General features: G+C 54.7%; 1 protein-coding gene across 1 annotated transcript in view; it reads left to right on the top strand.

The window, feature by feature from the left end:
- Positions 1-12,722, top strand: part of LOC135306049 (zinc finger protein 420-like) — a 415,160-nt gene that overhangs the window by 124,735 nt on the left and 277,703 nt on the right. The window lies entirely within an intron of this gene.

Genomic DNA, 12,722 nt, shown 5'->3' with positions numbered 1-12,722 from the left:
TGGGGGCAGCAAGCCTTACATGGTCAAAGAGTGGCAGGAGCGCCTCAACCAGCTGCAGTGCCATGGGGCTGGGTATCAGCATGTCATTGTCCAAGATGATAAAGCTGAGTAGCATGACTGTCATGCTGACTATCTCTCCATCTGCATCCCACAGGAGCTCCACAAGACTTTCAGTCAGGCTCCACATTTTTTTGCTCTATGTGGAACACAAATTTGTGAAACACCATCCATCCTGCTGCCACAGGGCTCAGAGGCTAAAGGTCTGTCCCGAAGCACTCGGGCAGCTGAACCGGGAGGCAAGAGTGCTGGGAGCATCTGCCCCAGTTCCCAGAGCCCAGCCAAGCCCAAGAGACTGTATTTTCTAGCTCAGCCTCAGTCGCTGCCCCTTTCTCACCATTGAGGGATCGTCAATGATCTCGAAAAGGACCCTGAGTGCCAGGCGACGCCTCTCCCTGCACTTGCTCCGCAGCTGCCTTGACAAGATTTGCTGGAGTCTGTTAGCACCATGTTCACTCAAGTCCAGCAACTCGAGGACCTGAAAGGCACAGGGTAGTGTCAGGGGACCCGGCCGGCAGGAGCCCAGAACCGTACAGGGCTGGGCCCAGGCAGCACCACAGGGCGCGGGCAGCTGTGGCTACGAGAGGGCAGAGAGCTGGGAGGCAGCTCAGCGAGGCAGCGCTGGCCATCAGGCTCACCTCCGCAAGGAACGCCAGGGCAGGCAGCTCCCAGCGTGGCTCCTGGGTGCTGAGCAGCCGGAGCAGGTAGCGAATGATCTGGGAACGCAAGGGGATGGAGACACAGGACATCTCCCTGGCAGGAGAAAAAGTAACCAAGACTGTGGGCTGGGGGATAGACCTCTGCCAGGACTGACTCACAGAGGTCTGGTCTTTCCCCAGCATCCTGCACGGGGCCCTGGGCTATTTGGGAGGCGGCTCCTTATGGGCACCCTCCTCTCCCAGCCTTTTCCACTCTGCTTGGCTGTCCCTCAGTGACAAGGCCCTGTGGTTCATGACCACAGGGACTGTGTGGGGCTCCCTGGGCACAGAGCACGAATGTCAGAGGCAGCGTGGAGAAGGGGGTCTCACCTGGCCAGCAGACCCACGGCATAGTGGTGGGTGTCAGCACACAGCAGCGTGTCCCAGCCACACTTGCGTTCCATTGCCACCACCACATCCTCGTGCTGCATTCGGCAGAGCAGGGACATCAGGGTCCGCACTGCAAACCTGCGTGCAGAGCAAAGCCCAGGTCACGCTGGAGCACTGGCTCCTGCCCAGGGATGTGGCAGGGACAGGAGGAGTGGGATGGAGAACCTGTTGGGGCTGATGGCAAGGCCGTATTGCTGCTGGCATCCCTTCCAGAAGGTATTGACCTTCTCTGGCATATCCAGAGTGCTGAAGAGCGCTTGGAAGAGCAGATGCACAAAGAGGCGGGGGAAATACACCATCACAATACGTGGGATACAGGGCACCTGGAGGATCTTCCACATCACCACAGTTGCCTGCAAAGCCCCCCGAGACAGCGCTCAGTGCTGAGGTGTCCATGTGGCAGGGCCTGAGCAGGGGAGGGAGAGGCCTGGAGAGAGGCAGGAGGAGCACCGGGCCTGGTGCCCCTGAAGCTGCCCCAAGGCCAGGTTTCAGCCCAGCGCCTGAGGCAGGGAGATGCAGTGGGGGAAGGAGGATGGAGAGCTGCTGGAGAGGCGGCTTTGGGGCCAGCAAAGGCCAGTTGCAGAAACTCACAGCCAGGACAAAGACACCCGTTTTGTCCCCATCTGAGGTGCACGTGCTGTGCTCGGGCCATCTCCTCAGCACATCCAGGAGTATCAGCAGCGCAGGCTCCGCAGTCCTGGACGAGCACATGATGCTGTTCCACATGGTCAAAGCAGCTCTGTGGGGTTAGAGCTCTGTCTCAGGGGGGGCTCAGACACAGCACCATGGCTTGGGCAGCAGTGGGGACCTGAACTGGCTGCCAGCTCTGCCTCTGCCCACTGTCCCTCGCCAGCAGCAGCCAGGAAGCCCAGCCCTGTGGGGACAGGCCCCTGAGGGGCAGCGAGGGGGCATGGCAGCAGGCTCGGGGACTGACGTGCCAGGGTGGCAAAGGGAGCAGCCAGAGAGCCCTGGAAGTCTCTGTTGGTCAGACACCTGGGAGAGGCTGTACAGGCTGATGGATTGGGGAGCCCTGAGCCCTCTGGGCAGGTGGGCCCATACCTGTCACAGGATGGGGCCACACGCAGGAGCGTCATGACTACATCAGCTGGCTGTGCTTTGGTGATATACAGCAGGGTCCTGTTCAGCCGGTGCTCTACAAACTGATTGGCCATGAGCCACTGGTGGATGTACCTCACCATGGCGGGCACCTGGAGAAGGCACAGGGAGACTTGGAAAGCTGCCAGAGGGAGGAATGTTGCCAGCTTCCCCAGGGAAGTGCTTCCCTTCCCAGCACACTGCCATGGCCTCAAAGGCGTCCAGTGCCCAGCGGGTGTGGCTTGGGAGGCCAAGCAATTCCTGGGAGGATCAAAACCTGGCCACAGGCTGCTTACTTGCTTTGGATTGCAAAACCCCTCCTGTACGAGCATGCTCAGCAGGGAAGCACTGGTCTTGGTTTTGAAGATGTGCGAATATGCTCGGAGCCCAGTGCCCATGGTGCTGGTCTCTTCCTGCCGAATTCGCTTGATGAATTTGCAAACCAGCTGTAGGAGAAGGGCAAGAAGCCAGGGATGTTCCACAGAATGCTCCAAGCGTGGTGACAGCAGGCCCAGCCCAGGTGGGGATGACTGCAGGTACCTGTGCTGTTCTGCGGAAGCGGCCACGGGCAGGGTCCTGCTCTTGTGTGCGCTCCACGGCTGCATCTGGCAAAGAGCGAGCGCAGCCAGAGCTGAGGGGCTGCGGGAGAGGCCAGAGAACACAGCCCAGCCCTGCGCTCCCCAGGCAGGGACAGCCCTGGGATGCCCCAGGGGATGGAGCATGGCTGCTGTGGGGTGTCTGCCTGGCCCCTCTTCTGTCCTGTCCATGGGCATGTCCCCAGGGGATGGGATGGGATGGGATGGGATGGGATGGGATGGGATGGGATGGGATGGGATGGGATGGGATGGGATGGGATGGGATGGGATGGGATGCCATGGGATGCCATGGGATGCCAAGCTGGCTTCAGGCACCAGTCCTCTGGCCCAGCTCTGCCACTCACCCTCCTGTGGCAGCTCAAGTGGCACCACCTCTTCAGTCTCCTGTGCTGGGGCAGCTCCAGGGCCTTCTTCCTCCTCCTCCACCCACGCCAGCTTGGGCACTTTCGGGGGTCTCTGCTCCATGTCAGTGACTGGATTTGTGGCTGCTTGCAGGAGAGATGCCTCAGAAAACCTCAGAGTCAGCAAGTCCTGCAGTCGTGCCTGGAAGGCACCTTCAAGAGAGAAGCCTCAGGAAGGCTGCAGGACAGCAAGTCCTGCACTCTGGTCTCTAGGGCTCCTGCCACAAGGACAGGAGACTCCTGTCAAGGATTGTGGTCTGGCCTCGAGGGCACCGGCGGCAGGGATGGGAGATGCCTCCAGGACACCAAGTCCCACGGTCTGCCCTCGAGGGCACCTGCAGAAGAGAAGCCTTGGGAAGGCCAGGGCTCAGCAAGTCCTGTGGTTTGGCCTCGAGGTCAGCTGCAGAAATAACGTCTCGGAAAGGCTCTGGGTCAGACACGAACGAGTGTGCTGTGCAGGGGCTCCTCACAGCACTGCTCTGTCCCGTTGTGTGCTCCGAGCACTGTGGCGTGGTCTTGTCACCTCCAGCTCCTATGTCACCACGTGTCACAAAGAGCTCTTGGACACCCATTCCATGCCACGGTGACCATGCTGCACTGTGTCACAAAGGGCCCCTGTACACACCACCCCCTGCCCTGGGGCCACCCCCAGCCCACCCAAAGTGGCCCAGGTTGGAAGGAATCCCTGGTCCCAAGTGTCTAATGCAGCCCGACAGAGTCTTTAGGAAGGGCTCAAACCATCAGCAAACACTGCCCTGCTCTGTGGACTCAGAGCAGCAGAAGGAGCCCCCAGGGCTGCCAACAGAGCCGTGCTGGGAAGGGCACGGGGCCTTCCACAGAAGCTGGCACGGCCTCCCTGGGACACGTCCCGGCTGGTGGCCATCCTAAACCCGCAGGTGTGACCCAGACAAGGAACGTGTGGGCCAGGGCACAAATGCTGCTCTGACCCCTGGAGCCAGGGGAGCACTGACATCAGCAGGTGTGGCAGAGTCCCTGCCCAAGCATACCTGCTACCCCCTGAGCCCTGGCAGTGCTGCTGCCCATCTCCTGCCCCAGAGACCTGTGCCCCCGGGGGGCTTCTGTGCCTGGGGCAGCCAAAGCCCATGTGCACTGGGGTCTGTGCTCCTTCCTGCAGGGGCTGTTGGCAGGAGCACCCGGAACAACTGCTGGCAACACTTGGTCTCAATCAGAAGCCCTACATCCTGAAATTATTTTCTCATTGAAGTAATTTCCTTCAGCACAAAAACACCTTAGTGGGGTAGGCACAGAAGAATCTGGCATTTAACAAGCCTCACTTCAGGAAAGCTTTACTTCCCGTTGCTCAACTCAAGTAGTTCCAAAAAGTTGCAAACTTCCCAAATTGATTGGGATGACCTGAGAAGGTGAAGAGTTGGAATTTTGCTTCCCATCTCAAAGCAGCAACTCATTTGCCTTAACCTCATCCACTGAGAGTCACTTTACAGAACATAATACTACACAGAGGCAAAAAAAAAGGGCCATTCTTTGGTTTGCAAACAGTTTTCTGTGAAAGGATGATATTATCCAAATTCTCTTAAGGAATAAAAGCTCTCAAGAAATGAAAGTCCACTGAGTGTTACAAAAGTAGCCCAAACAAATGAGTAGATGGCAAAAGGGCTAATCCTCCCCCTGGTACAGTTATCTCAGTGGCCAGTAAAGTACAGCTCTCCCCTCTTGTTCCCTGCAGGAGAATCAGGACCATGAAGAGGAAAAGTCACAGATAGTCTTTCTGCCCTCCGTAACCAAAGCTGTGCCAAGCCACAGATGCTGCCTTCAAACTGACTCAAATTCCAGCCAAGACCTCTCACCTTCCAGACGATGCCTTCTCCAACACCCCCCCAACACCAACTCCCCAAACTCCCCCACAGAAGCTGTTAACACCCCGCCAGGACCCCCAGCTGTCCCCGTCCCTCCGCAGAGCTTTCCCACCCTCCAGCAGACGCCCTGGTTCCCTGCACGTGCTGTGGGATGGCCCTCAGGAGGATCTGCTCCAAGGCCTTCCCCGGTGGCAGCTCAGCTGCCAGGCCTGTGGTTCCTGGATCACCCTTCCCACCGAGCCTTCCTGTGCACGGCTGTTCCATTGGCACCTTTGCTCAGCTCGGACTTCTCCACTTAACCAGGACTGTTGGTCAGGGATCCAGAGCAGCCTGGCAAGCTCTTTCTCCAGCTCCCTCTTTACTCTCAGGGCAGGTAGAACATTCCACAGGAAAGCAACAGGTGCCACAAGGAGCAGGCAGCCTCAGGCACCTTTGGCAATGAAACAAGGCCTTTGTTTGACATAAGTAAGCACAAGGCATTCACATTAGTAAACAAGTAATTAGCACAGACAGACATAAGTACTTAGCACCAATTAGCATAAGAAAAACCTGGCTGGCCTAACTTGACATGAGAGTGACTTGGGAAAAAGCTTTAGACATAGTCTACCAGAAGAACTAAGGGGAAATACAGAATCAGCCCAGTGCAGAGAAGGCATGAGGAAGACTTTGTGCTTTTTAGGGCATCGAGACTGCTTCTGGCCAGTATCTGGACATCAGCTTCAAGTATAGGAATCTGACACAGTGTATTTTGAACCCCCTGCCAATCAAATCATCTCAGCAGCATAAAGATGGATGGTATGTTTGATGCAATTCCTACATCAACCCACTGAAATTTATACGTGGCAGAGAAATATTTTAATGGGGGCAGACTCCTGCCCTCCTGCCAGGTCAATAAAAGGGCCAATTTCTTTGAATGAGGGAGACCACTCAGGACTGCTGTATCCTGAGGGAACACCGTTGGCCTTGACATGTAGGCACCTGCACAAGCTTAAAATCAGCTGCCTCAGCTTCCAAGACCTCTCTTGGCCAGCATCCTGATGTGGATGCAGGACTGCTGCGAGGCACTGCTGGGACCCAGCGGGACAGGACCGGCTGTCTCGTGTCCACGTAGCACCCTCTGACACAGCCAGGGTCATCCCAAAACCAGACAAACGCTCATGAGTCAGCAGAGGGGAGCAAGGAGCACTGGGCTCCTCTCAGGGTATCTCAGCTGGGCTCGCTCCACAACACGGCCCCAGTTTAAGGCCTGCTGATGCCCAGCTGCCAGAAATGCTTACCTTGTTCTCTCCAAGATGCACAGAGAGAGCCAACGAGCAGGACACCTGGGGAGGCAAACCTTCCAAGCCTTTTCTGAGGCCAGGGACACACCAAGACTTGCCATGCTGCCTGACCCACCCAGCCCAGCTCTGTGCTGGCCCTGGGCCACAGCAGCTTCCACCAAGCTAGAGGCAAATGCATCTTGCCAAGAGTTGAAACACAGCAGACAGGGAAGATGTGAAAAGTGTGTGCATAAAGACTTTTAATTCACAGCTCTCAAAGTGAGTTTTGGAGCTTGTGGCTAGACAGAGATTCTGCTGCTCACACCTCTGTCCAAAGTGGGGGAAGACACCCTGCTGCAGGTGCTTGGGTTGGTCTCCGCAGGTCCAGGCAGATGCCAAACCCACTCTTCACAGCCTTCTCCCTTGCCCTGCCCCTCTGCCAAGTGCAACAGTCCTCAAGGACTGAAAGGAGCACAGAGAGCCAAAAGGGACACTTTTACCTACCTCACTGGGAGTTCCCTGGGAAGCACTTTCCTTGAGAAGCAAGCCCCTTTCCTCCAAAGGCATTTCCCCAAATGTGTAGCTTTCCTGGGGAATACCTTAAGAAAAGCTGGCAAGGCTGAATGACTTCAGGATCTTTCAGGACAGGCACTCCAGCTCTAGCTCGTATTCCCCAAGTGAGTTTTCAGGTGGAGGTTCAGGCATGCAGCCCCAGGCCCTCTACAAACACAGGCTGCTGGCTGCCTCTTCAGCTGCCTCAACTCCTGCCTGTGGTCACAGCAGCAAAACCAGGCTTTTCCAGCCAGACACCAGAGCCCTGTCCCCGCAGGATGCTCTTGTCAGCACCTTCCAGGACTCTCTGCTGTGCACACAGTGCTTTTCATGCCTGCACCCAACAGGCTTTGGAACACAGAGCACAACCTGGCTGGCTCTGCCAGCAGCACACCCCAAACACAGGCGGAGGAAGAAGCAGCAGGGGTTGTTTGGCGGCCATGCCCCAGAGAAACTGGAAGGGTGCCCTCCCTCTGGTCTCACTTGCTTAGATTTCTGACTGGGTCTGAGGCTGGGGCTGCCATTCCTCAGCTGTGGGGACCAGAACCACACCCAAGATCCCAGCACTGTCTGACAGTGCTTTGTGCACTGGCACGGTCGCACTTCTGAGTCTCGGGCACTGTGCTGCTGCTTCATTTGCTCTTAGGCACACCCAAAGCTCTCTGTTAAGCCCGGATGGTCTCTGGTTCTGCCCTCTTCCTGATCCTGTGAAGGGATGGAGCACTGCTGTGCTTTCAGGAAGCTGTTCTTGAAACCATCCAGCATTTCCAAGCTCCTTTGCCCTCTGTGGATGCTTGCCATGGAATCCCTCACAGCTGGGTTCAGAGCATCCTCAGCTTGGCTCTTCCAAAATCCAGGGGCTCCAGGGTGCTCAGCAAGATCTGTAACTGCAGTGTTGTGGAACTGGACCTTCAGCACAGGGACCTTTCCAGCCTGATTTGCCCTCATTCCTCTGTGTCTGTGCACAAAACACGGCATGGAAGAGAACAGCAGGAGGGGCCTGTGTGTCCCAGGGCTCTGGATTTGTATTGCATCAGTTCCACAGAGATGCAGGCAAAGCGAGGAAGCCAAACTGTTTATTAATGGAAGGTGAAGCAAAGGGGTGAGCTGAGAGGGAAGAAAGGGGATGGGCAGGGTCTGAGGGCTGGAGGGAGGCAGCTGTCAGCAGGGAGGGAGAAGGCAGGAGCTATGGGAGCTTCCCACAGGCTCAGCTGTGCCAGTCGTCAGCTGTGCCTGGAGCTCCAGCTGGTCTCCTCTGGTCTCCAGGTGGTCTCACCTTCCCAGGGATCTGGAGGTCTTAAAGAGACACAGGCTCTTCTGAGCCAGCAAATGAAAGTGGTTCTGCAGCTCTTCCCTCGAACATCACCTGGACAAATATGCTTATGTGGGAGGGTCTGTTGTTTTCACTCAGGGCTTGAGGGGCTGGAAGAGAGAGGAACAAAACCACTGTCAGAACCTGGATCTGCAGGAATCCAAGGAGACTTTCCTGCCAGGGCCATCCCACCCAGCTCTTGCCATGCCCACAAGACAAGAGCAGCCAAGGGGATCAGCTGCAAGGTGCTGGCCATGAATCCCCTCACCCATGTCCCTAAAATCTCTGTGTGCTCTGCCCACACCACCCCTTGTCCACAAAAGGAGCAAAGCCCACCGCAGCCGGGGCAGGGATTGCAGCTCCCTGCCCAGGCATTGCAGCTCACCCGGCCAGCCCCCACTGACAGCCCGCTGCTGTCGCTCACCCTCACAGAGGGCCTGGAGCTCTTCCTTCTGCCCCATCAGGAACACCCCGACATCCCTGGGAACACAGGCTAACCATAGCTAAGGCTGCTGTGGCTGTTATCCAGTTTGCTTTATGGTTAATAAGGTGAGGATTTAATGGATCTTTAACTTCCACTGCAAGGCAGACACATGGATTCAGAGCTATCACATGCTAACTATGTGGTTTTGGGGTTACTTTACAAATCGTACGTACTGTGACAAAATGATACCAGGGCAAATTTTCTCCCAACCTCTCACAGGTTAAGAAGGAAGTGAGTTTTTTGGGAGGTTTTGGTCAAACCAATCAGTGCTTGGATTGGAATATTGGCACCTGGTTTGGCCACTGAAGGTGTGGACTGCCTCTGAGAACACAGGGGGTTAAAAGCAAGAACTCCCTGGGGAGCTCTCTTTTGGTCCCGGTCAGTGGAGGAGCTCAGAGCTCCCCTGCCCAGCCGGGGCTGGCTGGGGGAGGGAAGCCATGTGGCCGGGTGAGGTAGGCCGGAGCCTCGGGCAGAGGAGGGGGGTGAAGGCCTTGCAAGATGGAAGGGTGGAGGAGCCTGAGAAGCATTGGGCCCCCCTCCTACCCCCCTGGAGAGAGATAGAGAGAGAGAGCCAGTGCCTGTGCTGCCTTGAAATTCGGTATCATGGACTGGCAGCATGGTCGGCCAGAAGCGGGGGATGCATCGAGAGAAGGTGCCCGGCCGCTGTGGGAGTTCTGGGCAGACAGAGGCAAAGATTTTAACCCCTTGGTAGAATAATGGAAACCTTACAAATACTGATCCTCCTGAATCAGAATGAGGCGAGAGAGAGATGAAGCCAGAGGAAATGGGCAAGTGTGATGAAAGCTGGTGCAAGTGAGAGATGTTAGAAGAGGTGAGAAGAGTCCTAGGTGGGAGGAGGTGATGGAGTGGCCTTGAGCTGGACTCTTTCTTGTTTGGTCATGGACAGACCCATGTTTTTCCTGTCACACAGAGACTGCATTTAGGGGGAGGCAGTGCCTTGGAGCCAAGAGTGAAGCAGTGGAGTGAACAGAGATGGCTGAGGAGGGTGTGGGATACCCTGTGTCTTCTGTGGAGGGGAAGATCTCTGTTCACGAGACCCCTCGGCCCCAGGGGTTAAATCTGGGGGGGACTGGTGTCCTGAAGCTGAGAGACTGCTGCTTTTGGAACTGGGTGGAGCATCTTTAAATGGGGAACCCTAAAAGCAGTCCTGGTCCATGTGCAGTGGTGAGAGCACTGGACATGGAGGGAAGAAGTCAAAAGGGCAAATGTTCTCCAGGCAGTGCCACGATTGACATAGAATCACAAGAGGTTTCAGTTGTGTTTCTGGGGGAAGCCTATGGTGCAAGGGGGGGGACTCTTGTCTCCCTGATGGACTTCAGAATTGATTATTTGAGTGGTGATGATGGACTCAAAAGTTGCTTATCTGAGAGATGGTGGTGGTGTGGAAATTTATGGTTATTTCATTGTTATGTTTCAATTTATTTCATGTTGTGGAGGAAAAGGAGGGAGAGGAGGAGAAATGTATTTGGAGGGTTTTCATTCTTAGTTTTGTGTCTGTTCCTTTTTAGATGTTGTAGTTAATAAAGTTTGTTTCCTTTATTCCTAAGTTGGAGCCTGCTTTGCTCTGTTCCTGATCACATCTCACAGAAGCCACTAGGGAAAGTATATTTTCATGGGGGGCACTGCCAGCCTCAAACCATGACACGAGTACAGCCAGATTGTGAGCCCTCTCTACCTGGTCACCTGCAAAAAGAACGATTTCCAGTGGGGCCCTGAACAGCAACAAGCCTCTGCCCAGATCAAGCAGGAGACCACTCATGCAGTAGCCCTTGGCCCCGTCACGATAGAACCGGAGGTAAAGAATGTGCTCTACTCTGTAGCCAGGAGCAATGGCTTGTCCTGGAGCCTTTGGCAGAAGGTGCCTGGGGAGACTCGAGGCAGACCACTGGGATTCTGGAGCCAAAGTCACAGAGGATCCGAAGCCAGCTACATTCCCACAGAGAAGGAAATCTTGGCCACCTATGAAGGAGTTCAAGCAGCCTTGGAGGTGATTAGCACAGAAACACAACTCCTCCTGGCACCCTGACTACCGGTGCTGGGGTGGATGTTTAAAGGAAAAGTTCCCCCTACCCACCATGCCACCAATGCCCCATGGAGCAAATGGATTGCCCTCATCACACAGCATGCCCCTATTAGAAACCTGAATCACCCTGGGATTTTGGAGACAATTACAAACTGGCTGGAAGGTAAGAACTTTGGTCTCACTGACAAAGAAGAGCAGGAACAAGTGACATGGGCTAAAGAAGTTCCACCATACAACCAACTACCAGCAGAGTAAACACGCTATGCTCTTTTCACTGATGGTTCTTGTCACATCATAGGGATGAACTGGAAGTGGGAAGCAGTCGTGTGGAGCTCCGCATGACAGGATGCACAAACTACCAAAGGAGAAGGTGGATCAAGTCAATTTACTGAACTCAAGGCCATTCAGCTGGACCTGGACATTGCTGAAAGAGAGGTTGCCAAAGCTCTACCTTTATACTGATTCGTGGATGGTAGCCAATGCTCTGTGGGGTTGGTTAGAAAGGCAGAAAAGGCCAACTGGCAGCATAGAGGAATCCAGTCTGGGCTGCTGATGAGTGGAAAGACATTGCCACTGAGGTAGAGAAGCTACTTGTGAAAGCCTGTCATGTAGATGCCCATGTCCCCAAGAGTGAGGCTAGTGAGGAACACCGAAACAACAAGCAGGTAGATCAGGCTGCAAAGATAGAGGTGTCGTAAATAGGCTTAGATTGGCAACATAAGGGGGAGTTGTTCCTGGCTCAATGGGCCCGTGATGCCTCAGGTCATCAGGGCAGAGATGCCACCTCTAAGTGGGCACAAAACTGAGGGGTGGATCTAACCATAGACAGTATTTCTCAGGTTATCCATAACTGTGAGACGTGTGCTGCCATCAAACAAGCCAAGAGGGTGAAGCCCCTATGGTATGGTTGTTGGTGGTCCAAGTACAAGTATGGGGAGGCCTGGCAGATTGACTGCATCACACTGCCCCAGACACGCCAAGGCAAGCGCTACATGCTCACAATGGTAGAAGCCACCACAGGATGGTTGGAAACTTACCCTGTGCCTCATGCTATGGCCCGTAACACCATCCTGGGCCTTGAAAGTCCTGTGGAGGCATGGTACCCCTGAGAGGATTGAGTCAGACAATGGGACTCATTTCAAGAACAGCCTTATCAACACCTGGGCTGGGGAACATGGCATTGAATGGGTGTACCATATCCCCTACCATGCACCAGCTGCAGGCAAAGTGGAGAGGTACAATGGACTACTAAAAACCCAGGTGAAAGCCTTGGGTGGGGGATCTTTCAAAACTTGGGAGCAGCATTTAGCAAAGGCCACCTGGTTAGTTAACACTAGAGGTTCCACCAGCCGAGCAGGTCCTGCCCAGTCTGAGTCCCTGAATATAACAGATGGAAATAAAGTCGCAGTGGTACATGTCAGAGGTTTGTTAGGGAAGACCGTGTGGATCAATTCTTCCTCGAGTACAGACAAACCCATTTGTGGGGTTGTCTTTGCTCAGGGACCAGGTTGCACATGGTGGATAATGCAAAGAGATGGAAAAACATAATGTGTACCTCAGGGAGATCTGATTGTGGGGTGAGGATGAGTATAGCTTGTAATTTTTGGGGGGGAACAGATGGAAGTTTTATGTTAGTATGTTGACGATATGGGTATAAGGGGTGGAATGTCCTAGGGTGAGGTTATGATGCTTGTATCCCCAATCGTGTGTTCTGTTAATACTGGATATTATGTACTGTGCCTTCAAGACTGGCTCTGAAGAGCAAGGTTTGTTTTGGTTTGTTATCAGCCTGCTCCCCCACGGCTGGCGGGACAGAGAGATGGGGAAGTACATAGTTTAGCTTTTGCTTTTGCTTTGCTCTTGCTTCTTGCTGTGCTCCTGCTTTGCTTTTGCTTTTTGCTTCTGCTTGTTAGTTAGTTCACCTAAGCAGTCCACATTTTTCCCTGGACTGTTTTTTCCTTTCCCTTTTTGGAACCACTCAAACCTGCACCAGACTGGG

This window comes from Passer domesticus, chromosome 8 (assembly GCF_036417665.1).
Source record: "Passer domesticus isolate bPasDom1 chromosome 8, bPasDom1.hap1, whole genome shotgun sequence".
NCBI classification, from domain to species: domain Eukaryota; kingdom Metazoa; phylum Chordata; class Aves; order Passeriformes; family Passeridae; genus Passer; species Passer domesticus.
This window is presented reverse-complemented; position numbering and strand designations above follow the sequence as displayed.